Below are 18,569 nucleotides of genomic sequence, written 5' to 3'. Positions count from 1 at the left end.
CAGCCACGGGGGAGAACTCGGGGACGTAGTGATACTGTCACAACGTGCCGAACCTGTTTGCTGTCGCATTGTTTCGGCTCCGCGGCTGCGAAGAGAATAAGTGCGACGTATAAAGTAATCTCATTTCTGTTAGTGAAGGCAACCGGAAGATGTACAAATGCTACGTTGTGGAAGGACATTCCTCGTGAGTGTTGTCTAGTTGCTCTCTCCTTTCTTTTTCTTAATAAACATATCCCCGCCCCCCTCTGGGAAAAATAAAAAATCTTACTACAAATGCAGCAACATGAGTGGTGGACCGCACGACACGTCAAAATGACGTCAACCCTATTGTTGCGAGAACTAGGAGGGCGGAGCGAAGTTCAAGAAATAGTGCGCAACGCGTTTTGTAATTGGTGCGCTGCTAGCCTATATGTCCTTGTGGACATTCATAATTTAAGAAAATATGTTTCAGAATTAAATGAACGTAAACTGATACATCATTGCTCTTAAATCAGTTTACTGCCCCTTTAAGTTACGCTTTTATTATGCCACCAAGCAAGATGCCGTCTTTTGTTCAAGTAATGAGCAACGTCGTGTTACTAACTCCGCGAAAACTCATCGACGCTGGGTTTGAATTGATGTTCCTTCGTTCACATCGACCGCGCTTGATGTGCTGGTCGGAGGTGTCATCGGGCGATCACTGCAATTTCGTAGGAACCCCATTCTTAGTGGCGCTGTTCTTTCCTCCGAGCTGCAGGACATCACAGCGTATCGATCACGGACGGAGAAGAGCTGGCTTCCAGAACACGCCAGGAGATGAATTCGTTTTCAATACTTGGCAAAGAAACCATCATGTCGTGGGCTTTGTTTCGTTCGAAGGAAACAGCAAGCGCACATCGGTTTCACTCGCCCCTTCGCGGGTCTTCAACAATACTCGGTTATGTGAGGTAAGGCGCTCATCATTGTTGCGGTGCAAAAAGGCGGATAAATCATTGTTCTATAGTTCCTTTGGGGAAATATTGAGTGAGTGACAAGTATAGGGTGCAGTTTTCGGGGCGATGCCGGATTGCCCCTTGAGCCTCCTTGCTTTTCTTGGTGTGTCATGCAAGGTGATCACTGCGTCCTTGGCAGCGGTACGACTGAGGGACACGGGGTGTGGGTGGGGTGGGGGGGAGGTGTTGCTGATGCGAGTGACATGCTGCTGGTACTTCCCCGTAGGACGTCTTCAGTTTCTAGCAACAACAAACTTTCCTTTCTCTGGCGCTTGAGTGACATTGATTTACAGAAGGGCCGGAAAAACATGCCACACAAAGCGTAGCTTGTCGGAAACGCCTCGGTTGGGTGTTTCTCATGGCCGCTCTACAACTTCTCAATTGACACCTCGGATTCTAAAAGTTAGCTAATTACTCTTATCTAATTATTTAAATGGGCGCAAAGAAAAACACTGGCGGCTACGATACACGACTACTAACAGCGTTCAGTTGGCTTCATTCCCGTCTAGCGACAGCTTCGATGTCGCAGGGATCGTCAGCTCGTGCCATCCGGGTCGTCCTGGAATCCTCGCAGGAGCAATGTCTGGATGTTCCGTTCTCCTTCATGGAGTTGGAGGCTGCCCTAAGGAAATCACCCCCTCACACCTCTCCTGTGCCTGACTGTATTACGTACAAGGCCCTCCAAAACCTACCCCTCCATGGCCGACACGCACTCCGTAAGCTCTACAATAATTGTTGGCGGGATGGTGTTTTCCCAGCAGAATGGAAGAATGCAATGATAGTGCCGCTCCTGAAGCCAGGCAAGTCTCCACACGCCATTGATGCCTTCCGCCCAATTGCCCTCACCAGCTGTGTCGGGAAGGTTATGGAACGGATGGTATCCGCACGATTGAACTGGTATTTTGAGAGCACCCGATTCTTTCCTGAAGCTATGGCTGGTTTCCGGCAAGCGCGGTCCGCGATTGACAATGTCATCGATCTCGTCTCCTCCATCCAGCAAGCAAAGTCTCATGGGCTCCTAACGGCCGCTGTCTTCCTGGATGTAGCGAAAGCATACGATAGTGTTCTCCATAATGTTGTAGTCGCGTCGCTTCAAGAAGCTGGTGTGGGTGGCTGTACCCTTACCTGGTTGCAAGCCTTCCTCTCTGACAGGTCTCTGTTCGTACGCACAGCAGATGGTGACAGTGCCAACTACTTTGTGCATCGTGGAGTTCCACAGGGGAGCGTCCTCAGCCCGCTCCTGTTTAATGTCATCCTGGCACATCTCCCTTCTCTTCTGCCCAAGCATACCAATATCACGATCTATGCCGATGACATTTGCATATGGACCTCTGCAGCGCGCCGTGATGCCATTCAGCGTCGTCTGCAACATGCCTTAGACCTTCTTGTGGCGCATCTTGCTGACCGTGGGTTGTCGGTCTCGCCGGCTAAGACAGTAGCTATGGCATTCACGCGTCGCTCCTTCACCAAGTACCCCCTACTGCTAGCTGGCTCTAGACTGAACTACGTCTCGCATTATCGGTATCTAGGCATCATCATTGATAGGGGACTGACATGGTCGCGGCAGATCAACTCCCTTTCTGCTAGCGCCCGCATCTACTGTAATGTGCTCCGGCACCTCTGTGGATCCACATGGGGCCCGTCCTGTGCTGACCTCCATCGTGTGCACTGCTCCCTGTTGCTTGGCGTTATGCGCTATAGCCTGCCTGTCCTTTATGGGCTCTCCAACTCTCACGAGCGGGAGCTGCTCAATATTCAAGCCAGAAGTCTCCGTCTCTGTTTGGGAGTGCCAAAGACAACGGAAACCTTCTCTGTTTTGGCGGAGGCACGCGAGCCATCGGTGCTTATTATTCGCGATAGTGTCGCCTTACACGCGTACACACGTTATCTTGCCCGCCATCCAGCCCATTACCTCGGTGACATTGCGCAACGTTATCCCGCATCTGCATTCGGTCAAGCTATTTGCCGTTTACGAAGCAACATCCCCTCAACTAACCGCCCGGACCCCCTTTGCGCCACCCACGTGGACACTTCACTACCCCACTGTACAAACGTCAATTCCGGGCCTTAGGAAAAAGAAGGTTGTGCCAACAGTTGTGGCCTGCCAACTGACCTTGTTCCACACCTACAGTCACCAGCGGCATCGAACCCAAATATACACCGATGCTTCAGTCTCTCTAGTTGGGTCGTCTGCTGCCTTCTGCATCCCAGAGGATGGAGCTGAGCACGGCTTCAAGCTCCCTCTTATGTCATCTGCTGAGGCCGAGGCATTTGCACTACTGGCCGCTGTGAGACATGTCTCCTCGTGTGCGCCCAGGGCCTGGTCGGTCCTCACCGACAGTAAAGTGGCTCTGGAGGCGCTGGCCTCTTACTCTGCCGCGGTCATCAGTGACACCTACACCATGATCATCGCCCTGCACTCTGAACTTGTATCACTGGGACACGAAGTGGTGTTCCAATGGATTCCGAGCCATGTCGGAATTTCAGGCAATGATCGTGCTGACGCTCTTGCTCGGCAAGCCCACGACGCTGAGCAACCAACTGTCTTTCCCCTTGCGCACTCTATGTGAAAATCCGCCGCTTCACTGCCAACCGCACACAGCTCTTTCAGCAAGAAGCTATACGAACTAATGCCTTCCTTAAATCCATTGACCCTTTAATGACATATGCTGTGCCTGGCCGCATCCCGCGCATCGAGGAATCGCTGCTTCATCGGCTGCGGCTGAATGTGGCCCGAACTCCTCTCCTCCTATTTAAGATGAATCAGCACCCATCACCTCTTTGCCCAACGAGCAACGTAGAAGCCGATGTGCCACACATTCTCATTGTCTGCCAGCGGTACGAAGACCACCGATCGAGTCTCCGGCGCCGCCTTGCTCATCTCGGCTACCGAGAGCTTTCCCTCGCGGTGCTACTTGGCCCTACCCAGCACGCTGAAGTCACGTCTGCGCTGACACGATTCCTTCGGGAATCTAAACTCCTGGGCATTCTCTGATGCGTCCTATGCGCAACGATTAGTGAAGGAGCTGTTTCTTCTGTATTTTTTGATAATTTTCTGTAGCCCAGCTGTTTTCTTCTGTTTGCTTGAAAGCATTAGGGAATAGCAAGCCCACACCGTGGCTAACCTTTCCCTTCCCTTTTTTCTTACTATGCATTAAACATATCCCCCCCCCCCCCCCCCGTAGAGCTCTTGGCCTTCTTTTAAATCTTGGTGCATGTGCAATGAATAGAATTCGCGGAAGAGGGTGAAATGTTCCCGCGTTAGTCCCTGTCTATAGTTGTTAATTCGTGGCGTTGCGTGACCATTATGGCCATGCGCGGCGCCACAGTTGCCGTCTGTGGATTACCTTTACCCTCCCAAGGGTTCTCTAACGTGCGTCGAAATCACACGGCGTCCCTCGAAGATGATGACGGGTCTAGTTGTGAAAAAAAAAAAAAAAAAAAGCACCAGCTGGCCTGCACCCTTGCCCTTTTGCCATTATTGTCTGGTTACAGTCACCAAATAGGGGCCTATTTAGTGAATGTACTTGTACTATGTCAGCAATGTTGTCGGCGTCCTCGGCCGGGTTAGAACACCAATAGGCGGACACACCAACTGATCATCACGATTACCCTTTCATTGCTTTAAAACATCGTCGTAACCTGCACCCACCGAAACGTTAAAAGCTAGGGCTGTGAGTGTATTCGGATTTTTCGAATACAGAAGCGAATAATTGTATATTCGATTTCATAGTGCAAAGGTCTGAGCGTGGATACAAACAAAAGGACGCAGTAACACAAGATTCAATAGATCAATTTTGGCTCCTTCGTTAGTGTCGTCCTTCTGTTTGTCCACCAGCTGACCTGCATATACGCCATACTGTCAGTATATTCGGTTTGATTTCGGAATCGAATATGGAATTATCACATTCGAATTTCGAATTGAAGCGACATCTCTTCTAAATCGAACATATTCGAATAGTTTCGAGGCTGCACTCCAGAAGAGACAGTGCAAAACAAAGTGTGTGCTGTTTCATACGGATGTCCCCTGTATATATCCCCATATACAGGGTGTTCGTTTTAATCCGTTAGTTTTTTTTTTTTGCTTTTTTTGTTATTCATGACAAAGCAGTGTCTGTCCTTTCGTGTTCCCTAGTCTCGGGGTTTTACATTATGCATCATCTTCACCAGCTCGCTTGCTTCCTAGCCATTTTTTCAAAGCTATGAAAGTTGCACAGGTGCCGTTCTTGCAATCGAGTTATACAGCTAGGCGGACATCCTCTCGAAGACAGTATGTAACTACAAGATGATTGACTACCTAAAATTCATTAATTAACTCTTTATAAATTTCGGGCGAAAGCGAGATAGCAGAACGGGAGACAATCCTCGTTGAAAGCCCTTTTACATTTTAAAAATCCTGAAACGAGCGCGTGCCGTGAAATATCCATCGCCGAATTTCGCTATGCAAATGAGCCGAAACCGAACCTATTCCAATTATCTCCATCGCCCCAAAGCACGTGGCCGTCTGACGTGAAATAAGCGTTGTTCTCTCTCTGCTCCCGATCGGGGCTATTTCGGTTTCGGCTCATTTGCATAGCAAAATTCGGCGATGGATGTTTTACGGCGCGTGCGCGTTTCATTATATTTAAAAAATGGAATGGTTTTCAACTACGATTTCAACGAAGATTAAAGAGTTTATTAATAAATTTTATGTAATTATTCATCTTGTAGTCATATACTCTCTTCGAGAGGATGTCCGCGTGGCCGGAATAACTTAACTGCAAAAAACGGCATCTGTGTAGCTTTCATAGTCGTATTTGTATAAAATTTTGTAACGCATAAAAATGAACACCCTGTATATCCTCATATACCACTTGTATATGCTATATATCTGTATATATGCTGTATATCTGGATAGTATGTGCTGTATATGTGTTTGGTTCGGTAATATAACTATTCGCTTCGGTTTCAAAATTACTGTTCTCAGATATCCATTAAAAACAAAAGGGTTGCTTCAGAGAGCAATTGAAACCTCAGGAAACCTTCGAAATTTCCTCTACGTTGCTTTTCCCGCAGGTTAAATCGGACGTACGGACTTGCTACCAATCGACGGTCGTGCACTTTATGAAAAAAGGAGTACTTTTACTCCTTCCGGGGACTAAATGCATTGCCACAAAAAATAGTCCCTTTTGGGAGTAAGTGAATGTCACAGCGTGGAAACTACATTTCACGCTCTGTTCTAAGAGTCCCAGGTACATAATTCGTGTCCATGCATGAAAATACTTTGAATCAAACCGTCAACCGTGATATATCGAGTGCAGGGATGGGCAGTATTTAAATACGTTGTAATTAAAATACTATTTAAAATATAAATACATGTATTTATATTTTGTATTTAAATACAGACTAGAAAAATTTATTTATAGTTATATTTAAATACCAATTTTCGGGTCTTTATTCTTGTAAATACTTTATAAATACCCCTAAATACAGTATATACTGACTCCTACCCTAAAATTTCCCTGCATTTGACCTTTCGCGAAGAAGGGCGAGTCTGGGGCACAGTTATAGTTTGTTTGCGCAGCATACGCTTGTGACAACCATTCTAGATGGGGAGCTTTTCACTGTTGTTGCAGACAACGATCGCATCTACCGGATTACCTTGTTGTACGATGCACCTGTGGAGATGCTGTTCTCCTTTGCGAAACTGATCGTACAACTGAACAGAAGATGCCTCAAAGATGCAGTCTTCGAGAAAATTCAAATATTAAAATCGTCATGATAGTCTAACAAATAAATGTTACTATTGCTTGCTGATTCGTCATGATGATCATCATTATTTCTGTAATCCCAGGTGCCATCTTCCTCGAAGTATTTATGGCAGTAGTTACGGTATTTAAATACTGTATTTATATTTTGTATTTAAATACTAATATTAAAAAGTATTTATGAAGAGTATTTAAATACCCCTTTCAACAAAGTATTTTGTATTTATATTTAAATACTCAAAAAAATGCATTTATGCCCATCCCTGATCGAGTGATACAAAATCTTGCGACATACATAGGACACAATTTGCGAAGAAAGAAGCACTAAATGTTTCTTACTCTGCGTGGGTGGAAAATTTCTAAGTTGGCTGAGTTATGCAGCCTTATGCTACCAAATTGACGAAGAGCACATATATTTACGTAAACTGTTGCATTTGCAAAGTTCTGTGACAATTTGCAGTTCTGGGGGGTAAATGTCGGGGTTAGGGGACTAGAATAGGGAGTAATTGCAGTCCAGGGGACTAGAAGCGGCAATTACTCCCCATTTTACTATTTTTTTTCTTATAGTGTGGTTGGTTGCGTGCCGGTGAGGCTGCACGTTGCTAAGGGAGACGACGGTTGTGCATCCGACTACATACACAACACTACAATCGCAACATGAAGCAGACAAAAGACGCTAGGCTAAGAATCATACAGTGAGCACTTTGTGCCAAGACTTGCACGCGTAGATTGTAGATTTATTACCCGCAGTGAGACCGCAGCCAAGGCTCATCAGTGTTCCGTTCCACAGAAGCTTTATCAGTTGATTATGTCGTGAAGCGCAGCGGCGTTTAAAGTTTCTGGTCCATCCTCTTCTCAAGATCCATTAACCCCATCACTCTTTGGTATTTCGCTCCATCGGTGCGGAACACGAGCAATGCTTTGGTAGCGTTACGAGACGAAAGATAGAAAAGTCATAAAGGGCCCAGCCGGAGCGTAATCCATTGGCAGGAAACCGAAAATGTCGTCTAACATGCGCGATTAATTCGAACAGTGATACATTTTATGTGCGTTGGCGAAAGGCTGTCTGAAACCGGATTATTTACAAAGCGGATCATTGGCAAATCAGTCATGAAGTACACGTGAGGCTTTGCAAAGGGAGGACGTTACTGCACGTTACATCGTGCGCCCTGGGCCGGCTTCATAGGGAACTGTGCTACAGAGCGTCTAAGGAAAACCCAGGAAAAAGAGCCAGTTCCAAGATTCGAACCAGTTTCACGCCGCGTCTCGGCGAAACACGACGCTGTTGTAGCGCATTGCCGATGCCCTGTGATTATCGGTTGGTCTGTTGGCCAGCTGGCCAAAACGTTTTGAATATACTACTGAAGTGCTGATAGACGTAGCGCCCTCTGGAGGATAACCAAAAGTGTTATGCGTCCTCAACAGAGCCTTACTTGACTTCTTTAGTGTTTTCGTCGAAAAAAAAAGTTTTTTTTTCTTGAAATCACTTTCAATTCGAAGATTAGCAGCACACTTCGTGAGTGAACAGTACTGCCAGTATAGCGCCAGCTCACTGGTTCCACTGAATACGCTTGCAAAACAGAAGAGAGCAAACAAGAAGAATGCTAAGTTTACACACTGTCTATTAAAGATTGTTCAGGTTCGTCACGCTAACGTATGGTATGTTTGTTACACTATGTTCGTCATCGTAACGGTCCTAAAGTCTTCCGGAATCAATATCGCATTTATATGCTTCGTCTAGAAATAAACAACATTTTAAATTCAATTGAAGCATACTTTTTATGTGAGGTTTCATACAATACTTTCCTGTTGGCAGATTTCGACTCCTCAGTTTTCGACCCAAAAAGCGGCAGTTCAGGCAGTATCCGGCGAGCACAGAAGAATCGAAGGCGTCCTACGCTGGCCGTTGTTAAAGCTAGCCGAAAAACTCATACAGTGCAGTACACTCAGCCAGTGCCTATATTCGATCCCGCCATCCCCGGTCTAAGCGTGGCTTAGATGGTGCCTTAACGCCGCTGGTATCGATTTAGGACTCTGTATTTGGGTTGCTTTCTTTACACTTACAGTGCAAAACACATGGTGAGAAGCGAGCAGCGCAGGCAATGAAAGCTGGGTGCATAACTGCGATGGAGTTCTTGATAAAAGTTGCAGCATTTTCATTTAGTAGAAACACAGAAACAAGGCGCCAGCAGGCGAGTTGCTCCTTTTCGCAGTAGTACTTTAGACTCCGTTGTCGCTTCCACATGGATCAAATACTGCGAATAAGCCAACTTTTTAGAGGCGTGACCTCTCCGAGATTGCGCAATCTAAATTAGTTGACATCTACCTTTAACTTAAAAAGGATTCAACGAGGCATAGTCAGCACACAGGGTATTATTGCTCGCTTTTCTCAATTACTTTAAATTGAATGGGTCCTGTATTGTACAAGGAATGAATCGCATTTTTTAAAATTCAAGCCACTAAGACAGGATAAGCTGTTTTGCCTCATACAACTATCTCGTCATACAACTCCGTTCTCGCCTCCGGTCATACCGTCTGGCTCCAGTGGGTTCCCAGCCACATAGGCCTCCCTGGGAATACCCGTGCCGACGCTGCTGCAAGGCGCGCACATAGCTGTGACAGCCCCATCGCAAACCTACCGCTCACGGCATCAGCTTGTCACCTTAAAATCCGTCGATGGTCTGCCTCTGAAACCCGCCACTTCATTGCAGACGCTATTCGATGCAACACATTTCTCCGAGCCATCGACCCCGCGATGCAACTTTACCCCTCCCAACACCTTACCAGGGCCGAGGAAACCCTCCTTCATCGCCTCCGCCTTAACGTCGCCTACACTCCGTCACTCCTGCACAAGATGGGCAGACGCGGCAACGCAAACTGCGATGCCTGCGGCGCCATCGCTGACGTAGCCCACCTCCTGCTAACGTGCCCGACGTTCTCGGCGCCCCGTGCCGCCCTCGCCCGACGCCTCCAAGCCTTGGGCCACCACCCCCTCTCGCTCGCTACACTCCTCGGGCCTGTCCCGCGCCCTGGGCAACGGGATGTTACCAAGGCACTCTTCGAGTACCTCAAGGCCACAGAAATGATGACCGCCCTCTGAAGCACAGGCGGCAAGCCTCACCGCCCGCAGCACATCGTTCCCATCGCGGCTTCTCCCGCACCTGTTTTTTCCTCTTTCTCTTTCCTTTTTTTAAGGAGTAGCAAGCCGGCACTTGCCTGGCTGACATCTCCTCTGTGTGAATAAACATATACCCCCCCCCCCCCCCCTTAACAAAGAAGGGACATTAGCACGTACTAAAAATGCACTCCTCGACATACTGTAGACGAAACTGGCCAGCTCGAAAAAACGGAACGAGGTTTTTCGGGTGACGGGGTGTTAGTCCTTAAAAGCTTTACAAGCTAGTCGTCCTTATCCTAAATTCATTTTCAGTTCGGTACTAATCTCAATTAGACGCACTGTCTGCATGTACAGTGTACGAATGTCTCGGAATGTATTGCATAAGGAACGAATCGCACCTTTTTTTATTCAAGCCACGGAGAAAAGACGAACTGTTTCTCATTAACGAGGAAGCGGCATTAACGCGTAATAAAACTGCACTCCCGGTCGTACTAGAAGAGACCGAGGAGATAGGAAGAACAAAATCTAATTGATCAGATTATCATCCGTGAGCCATTGAAATCTTCATAAGGCAGTCGTACTGAACCTGAGCGTTGAATTAGTATTCAGTTTAAATTTTATCTTAATTTAAGGATCCGTGCACGCGCATAGTGGTTCCTCTCGAACGAGCAAAACCATTATAAAAATCAGCTCGAAGCCGTGCGGTCATACTTTAATATGCATGAAGCTACGCAAGACTGGCAACGACTTTGCAATAGCAAGGTGAGAGTCTCTTTTAGGCGTGCTCTTCTTTCGATGATATGGAATGTACGTCGTTTCAACTGCTTGCGAAACCGAACTCTCAAAATGGCAATGTAAATACAGATCGTTGAACCTATCTGTAACCTGAAGGCAGAGAGCTTGAAGCATAGCTCTCTATTGGGTCTACATGCAGTAGTTCCAGTAACATTTGGAGTAGTCACAAGCAAAACAGTGTATCTATTATGCGGCGAACATTGCTTTGAACGCTGAGGTTAATCGATGCAGCATCGAGCATCAAGACCCAGCATTGTTAGACCTTGACGGTTACGTAGAACACGCGAAACGAGCTTCTATGAAGCCGTAGTTTTTCAGTGTGCCAGTACCATATAATCATGCATACAAACCTTTCGTTGACGAGCTGCTAAAATCGATGTTCAAAAGTCACCCAAAAGGTTCCCCTCTGGTGTTGCTTTCCTTCCCCGGAGGCGATCACCAGAAGATCCAAGCATCTTCTGATTTTACCCTGGAAATTACAAAAATAAGCGTCTATACACAATGTGAGGAACCGTTCCACCCCGTATTAAATTTTCCTACCACAACTCTACCAATGCATATGTGACGGTACTAATGATTAATAGCGATTTATCTCTGAGAGACATCTCTAGAGTGAGAAAGTTACCCTGTATTCCTGGAGGAAAATGAAGAATCATTTGCTTGACTCTTCATGACGAATCATTTACAGTACACGACGTTACAACGAAACAGGACTCTAACCAACCGCTCTTCTCTCTCATTTCATTGCATAGTACCAACGCGTTTCAAATTTTGTGCTGCTGACTGATTCGATGCGTTTCAAATTAGCACGTCGGCGAGCACAAGCAAGCAACATTACAGCAAAGCAAATGCTGCATATAGATGTGCGAGTGGAACAATAACAATGTGTGCCGTGAATTCCACTCCATTCCATCCATTCTTCAGAGATTCAGTTCCCGCCTGTATTTATCACAGCACCGCCATACATGTAATTTTTACAAGCATTGCTCGTTTAAACGTTAGTCCGACAACCACGGAGGAGCCTTCTCCCTCTGCGCGGGCACATCCTGCAATGGCACAAACTGGACCTTCAGCCTATAATAGCTACATTTATGTGCCATGAATTCCACTCCATTCCATCCATTCTTCAAAGATTCAGTTCCCGCCTGTATTTATCACAGCACCGCCGTACACGAAATTTTTACAAGCATTGCTCGTTAAAAAGTTAGTCCGAGAACCACGGAGGAGCCTTCTCCCTCTGCGCGGGAATATCCTGCAATGGCACAAACTGGATCCGTGAGCCTATAATAGCTACCTTTATGTGCCTATATATAGCACTAGCGTAGAAAGGCGGGCTAGCTGGTATAAGTTGGTAAGCCTATAATAGCTACCTTTATGTGCCTATATATAGCACTAGTGTAGAAAGGCGAGGGTAGTTGGTATAAGTTGGTAAGCCTATGATAGCTACGTTTATGTGCGTATATAGAGGGTGTTTTTTTTTCCGTCACTCACAAAATTTTTTATTAAAAAAAACTAGCAGAGCAAAATAGATGCCATTTTAGCAGGTGGGTTATATGGCCAGGCAGACATCCTGTAGGACAGCGTATGCAACTGCTGGACGACTAATTAGCTAAAATTCATTAATTAACTATTAATGAATGTTTTCTGGGAAATGTGGGATAGCGGAATTGGAGCCAGTCATTATTCAAATCCATCGTCCTTATTAAACATCCTGAGAAGCGAACGTACTTCGAGATATAAATTGCCAAATTTCGCTATGCAAATGAGCCGAAACCAGAACTACGCACTAAGCGCAGAAAGAGCGACAGGCAATTCAGGTGAGAGGGCACGTGCTTTGGAGCGATGGAGCTGATTGGAATAGGCGCTAATCAGATAAGGTGAAGTCGCGTCATTGCTGGGCCCGAAAAACACGTAGTTGTATAGTTTCGATTCGGCTCATTTGCATAGCAAAACTTGACATTTTATATCTCAAAGTAAACATCAGCTTCACAGGGTGTTTAATAAAGACAGAGGATTTGAATAATGACTGAATTCAGTTCTGATATCTCGCCTTTCCCAGAAAACATCTAATTAATAAGTTAATTAATGAATTTTAGCTACTTAGTCGTCTAGTAGTTGCATACGCTGTCCTACAGGATGTTCGCCTGACCGTATAACCCACCTGCTAAAACTGCATCTGTTTTGCTCTGCTAGTTTTTAAAATAAAAATTATGTAACGAATTAAAAAAAACACCCTGTATAGCTCGACAACTTAGCAGCATTACGCACTAATATACCGATGACGACACTACATGGCGTTGCACTAACTCCTAAAGATGCCCTTTACCAACAATTTCTTTAGTGCACCTAAATGCTTTCGATGTCCCTGCTATAACCTTTAAATCCCCTGCGTGGCGTACGGTTGCTTACCGTCGTTTAGTTACAATCATTAAAAGTGAAGTTGTTAATATCAACTGGGACCGGGAGACTGTTATGGACCGGGAGACTGGGGCCGGGAGACGAATATCAACCGGGAGACTGTTCAAAGTTTCAAAGTTGGAGTTTCACATGGGACGGGATCCTGTTTACCGCAATCATCTTTCGCGAGCGGGTTAACACAATTAATTGGGGAATTTTTGGAGTCCCGTTTCAGCAATGCAACACCAACATCGACATCACCAACATCATGAGGTGCCCCTCTCCGCAACTGATGGGTGGTTCATACGTCAGAGCTTAGCTGCAACGAAACGCGATACAATTCCATCAAATTATGCATGTACGCTCGGATAGGGTTATGCGTTAATTTCTAATGCGTTTCTGTCGGCTCAGGAATGGGTACTAACCCCCTCCCTCCCTCCTTCCTGCTGTCCTCTCTCCATCTGTCCACACGCCGCTCATAGCCACAGTTGCTTCGCGGCGCTAACACTGAATTTAAAAAAAATATATATATAATGCGTTTCTCTTCGCTGCGGGCACGTGGATGCTGTGGCACTGACACGTGAGTAGATGGCAGTGGCTGGTGAGGGCGCAGGATGCCACTGTGGACCGGCGTTTTGCCTGGGTTGCCGAGATGCCTAGCTACTCGATTTGTAACAAAGTGAACGCCCTGGACGCAGAGGGACACCAACTGCACAGCGACATAAGCCTTTCTCAAACTTGAGTTTGAGTTTGATTATAGAAGAGAGAAAAAAAGAAACCGGAAGATATTGAATTCGTCACCTGACGAATTCTGCTACTCCCACAAAGGAAATGAATGAAACTACTTCTCCCATCAGAGCATGGCATATGGCTTGAGTTGTTTTACTGTGCTAAGCCATAAAAGCAAATGAAACGCAGGAGTGGACTTTGCGAACAAGAAAAACAAAAAGAAAACTTGCAAAGATTTTCGGTCATCCCGACCAATCTGCGTATGTTGGATTCTATTCTACTGTATAGGCGTTTCAAGTCGCGAAAGCCAGTGTGCATGAAATTAAATTGGTTTACTTTTTGCGTGCTCGTGGTCACCTCTCTCCGCAAGGCATGTGGTAGGAGATACGGCCACTGGAAATTTGCTGGCATTCGTTTTGTGCAGTGTGGCTTGCGCTTGGAGGGTGCTTGAACGGGTGACGCAATGGATGGGTTTGTGATGGCGGAAGTAAGCGATGTACCGTAATTGAAATGTGCCACTGTGTTCCCTAGGCGTGTATCTAAGGGCACCAGGAGGACCCACTTCACTGTCATCACACTTCATTACAACAGTGTAGCAGCCTTACGTCTAAGAGAGCCAGGAAGGGACATATTGCTCGGTTGCTTCTCCTGTCTACATTGGATAGTGCAGTGAAAGCACGCTTTACAGGCGACTGCTGCGGTAGACGGGCACGTGCTTTGTCTGACCTCTCTCCGTATTTGTGGAATGCATTCTGCATCACGGAAACCGGAGCCATGATCACGATACAATATTTCTAAAGTGGTTTTCACGATGTGGTGGATCTATGGCCATGCAAGTACACCGCTCGCTTGCACTCTTGATGCAACAATGTCGAAAACACAACGGCGTTTCAGAAAGACACACGAGGCAAGAAGAAACGCATGCAGCAGTGTCGAAGTGGAAACAGTGCTAGTCACGGCAGCCTTCACATTGTTTTATTTCACTAGAATGCCCACACACTTTGAGCTATTTCGATAAGTCATCTCACGCCATTTTTTTTATCGCATTTGTAACAAATGGGATTTAAGGAGTTCGGAAAAAATAAAGGCATGGCATTACAAGCCAAATGTCAATGGCTTTAAAGCTGACTTGACGAGAGCATTCATGTTGGCGGGCAGAGCTCTCGGTAACGTGATTGCATTACGATCCCAGAGTTCTATGCAACATACCCCGATGCACCGATATCTGAATGGCACTGCAGTTTTCAAAATTTGACCATACGAGCTATCGTAAGTCGCGATAAAAAAGAAAGAAGAAGAAGAAGCAAGCGGAACGACAGGCCTGAACCTACATCAGCTCGAGACTGCATTAGAATGGTAGCGGAAAGGAGCATGAGGCCTGGATCCTTCAGATTTGCGATTATTAAAAACGGAGCTGCACCTTAGAGTTCGTCCCCAATGGCTAAACTGTATCGACTCTTCTGCTCTCTACATACTCTTGAATGTAAGTTTCGTGCAATTTACAAAAAAAAAAAAAAAAAAAAAGTCTAACGTGTACATTTATAACGTCTTTCAAGATGCCATGAGTCTGAAATTACGCTCTAACTTCTTCCTCATGCTTGAAGAAAAAGCCCTTGAACAGCAAATTTCCCAATAAAAGTCAATTTCTCCGGCCAAGCAACCAAACAGAACGACCTGACAAACAGGAGACTTACGAGCCACCTCGGAAGACATATAGATGGCCTCGGATATAGTTATTTTTTTTTCTTTATTTTTTTTTCTTTACTTCGCTTTACATACCTCCCAGCGCAGACATGAGAAGGCTTTCCTGGGGTTCCTTCTCTTTGTTTGAGGTGCTAGCACTCTCGTTTGCACGGCGTTTGGAAAGCCCATTTCGTGAGAGCTGTGCAGAACTCGGAAGAACTAGTTGAGCTGCAACTGTAAAAAGCCTCGCCGCGGGCGTCCTCACTGAAAATGTCTTCGGAATCACCGCGCGAAAATGTATATCGTTTTTCACCGTCGGGCCCAATCGAAATGAGAAACCATGCAGAAGGTACACAATCAGACCTCTGCGGCTCAGCACGACGTACCCTGATAAAAATTTGCATTTACTGTAGACTGTTTAAACACGTCTCGTGTGATTAGAAAGCCCTCGAGGAAAGCGTTCGAGCAAACAGCTGATCACTGCTATCGTAAAAGATAGTTGTGAAATGACAATATGCACATGAGTCCTCAACGAAAATGCTATTGACAGGTATTTCTTTCAACGACTTCTTACTGCTTGTTGTTCCTTGAATGGAAGATAAAACATTGTGCATGTAGACAATAATTCCACGTTTAATTTTCTTGAGGTATTATTATTAGTAATTTCCGTTCAGAAAAACTTGAGGATTTCACACGCGACATAATCCTCTTATTGTTTCGCAAAGAGATTGAAGTAAAAAATCAGAAGGTTGAAAGCGTCTGCCTGCCTTTTTTTCGTAAAAAAACATCCCCCCTCCCTCTGTTATGAATGTTTGGTAATATACATACATGCTCGTATAGAAAGCGTTAAGCTGAATATCGTGTTCTCATATCGAAACCGAAAGTAAACAAAATAGGGGAAAACCTTTTCAGACGGACCTAGAAACGCACCATGCGGAAGCAGGAGAGTACATGCGATAGAAAAGTGCAAGATTGCAGCTACGTAAACTGAAAATTGTGGCGAATGCGATAAGATGGTCGGTGTTTGGAAAGCATGCACCGATACATTTCTCCAGCATTCGATACTCTTGCTGCTTATGGACACAAACTACGTGCGTCATGCAGGTTAACACGTACGGCAACGAAATGGAGCAAACTGCGTTTATTGTTTGCTGGAGGAGAACCTTCTACTCTTACAGCCTTTTTCCATAACGGACGGGACGCTGTGGACCTCCCTTACTTTTATTCCTGCCGTTCTTATGCGAAATGTCGCTAGTCCAGGTGCATAAAGTGCCCGTGAGAGGTTCTGTGGCGGTGTAGACTTTGATATAGGGAGATTTCCCAGATACTCCACTTGCCCCCAAAAAGCCTGTCATGTCGGTAACTTTATGGGTACGCATAATTAAATTGCATTCTTGCGCTGTTTACTTGGTGGTGATTTACTTACTGCGCGTGTGAACTTTCTCGTAACCCCTTATACACGTGTAGTTTTAATATACCATATTTTGGTTTATGCATCGTAGATCGTTTTAGCAGGGTTCTAAGAGCTTTTGAGGCACACTTTTTGTGTCTGGACGCAGTCTTTGTTATGTACACGTCTATCTGGGGTGCATTCATTGCTTTGCAGCACGTAACTAGAAATGTTCTCGAAAAGTATGCACCGTCTTGTGGTTATAACGTTTAAACATCATTACATGATAGTATACCATCTGGGCAGTTCCCTTTTATGCGCATTTCTTACTACCGAAAGACCCAATGCTCTTGCAGCCTCTTATAGAGAGACTGTTCTTCACCTTAGTTGTCGGCAGTACTGAATCGACGAAGTCTCTATGAACAGATGGATTTTTATTGTTCATAGCGTTATCTCTATCGGCGTGCCGTAGTTACTCTTTGTATTTTGTGGGTGATGTATGACCTCGAGGAAGTTCTCCTACAGCAGACATTATATTGATTAACGGCACCACCGTGCTCTGCTTTGAGATACAGCTACTTACATGCCATAGATCTAGAAGGCAACCACAGAAAACCAAAAATTAGGAAGCAGCACCCAATGTACACTGAATCGGTTTCTTTTGTGGTGTGGTGCGGCAGAGAAGTGGTCGCCGTAATAGCTGTTGCGGTCCTACTTATATCTCTTTAGTACACCATGAAAGTGCAATTCTGGAGGTAGTAAACACGCTAGTTGTGAGGGCTTATATAGAGGGTACGCGATAAAGGGTTTCGAGAAATCCCAGTGCTCCTTGCGCACGCGTTGCATCCTGAGCGCTTATTGTCACTAGACAGAGAGAGATACTAGCTTTTCACGCTTCGTTTTCGCTGACCTTGACACTTGGTGGACTATCAGCCGAAGAAGAAGTCGAAAGATTTTGAAGACATTTGAAGCCGACCTCGGTAGCACAGTTGGTAACGCGTTGGCTTGCTGAGCTCACGATCGCGGGTTCGATCCCGGTCCAGGGCAGTAGTAACGTGGGGGTGGTAAACATTGCTTCCAGTACCGTGTGCTTCCGCACGTCAAAAGAAACCCATGCCGTCGAAATTATCCGCAGTCCTACCTTGCGGCACGTGCAGCATGGCGCCACACAAATAGCTGACACACTTTACGTGTAAATCTTCCCCAACTCCTCCGTTCTGAAAACCGAATTCCCACAATGAAAAAAGTATATTCTGTGGGGTTTTCTGAAGTCGACTATTGGTGCGTAGGTACCTTTCCACGAAGAGACAAAACAAACAGAGCGTGTTGGCTAAAAGTAAACATAATAAACGAACGCTAACAAACACACGTGTGTTTTCTGTCCATGTGTTCGTTATGTTTGCCTATATATGTTCATGTCATTAACACCTGCTCCATTCGACGAGGCGCTTTGTATATCGCAGCGTGTGCAGCTTAAAATCCCCCTGTACTCTCGTTGCGTATAGGAAGTGGGAATATTTTTAGCAAGTGACGCCCTGCTTCCGTTGCATCGGCACACGCACAAAAGAAGTTACATATGAATAGGCTTAAGCGCAGGATGGATGGCACTGTTTTCATGACTGGAAGAACAATGCAGCTTTAGTGATTCCCCCGCTCATAGGAGGTTTTCGAGTTCGCTGGACCCTTCATATCACCTCGCACAGTAATTACACTTCTTCGGCGGGGGATTACCATCGCTT

General features: G+C 45.8%; 2 protein-coding genes across 3 annotated transcripts in view; one reads left to right on the top strand and one right to left on the bottom strand.

The window, feature by feature from the left end:
- LOC135377525 (prolactin-releasing peptide receptor-like) overlaps window positions 1-18,569 on the top strand; it is a 774,729-nt gene that overhangs the window by 189,064 nt on the left and 567,096 nt on the right. The window lies entirely within an intron of this gene.
- Window positions 1-18,569, bottom strand: part of LOC135377526 (neuropeptide F receptor-like) — a 414,003-nt gene that overhangs the window by 242,735 nt on the left and 152,699 nt on the right. The window contains exon 2 of the mRNA XM_064610012.1: window positions 10,982-11,100. The gene's annotated coding sequence lies outside the window, so the exon portion shown is untranslated. The remainder of the gene's footprint in view (window positions 1-10,981; window positions 11,101-18,569) is intronic.

Source organism: Ornithodoros turicata, chromosome 1, assembly GCF_037126465.1.
Source record: "Ornithodoros turicata isolate Travis chromosome 1, ASM3712646v1, whole genome shotgun sequence".
Classification (NCBI taxonomy): Eukaryota; Metazoa; Arthropoda; class Arachnida; order Ixodida; family Argasidae; genus Ornithodoros; species Ornithodoros turicata.
The sequence above is the reverse complement of the archived record's forward strand: the minus strand, read 5'-3'. Positions and strand labels throughout refer to the sequence as shown.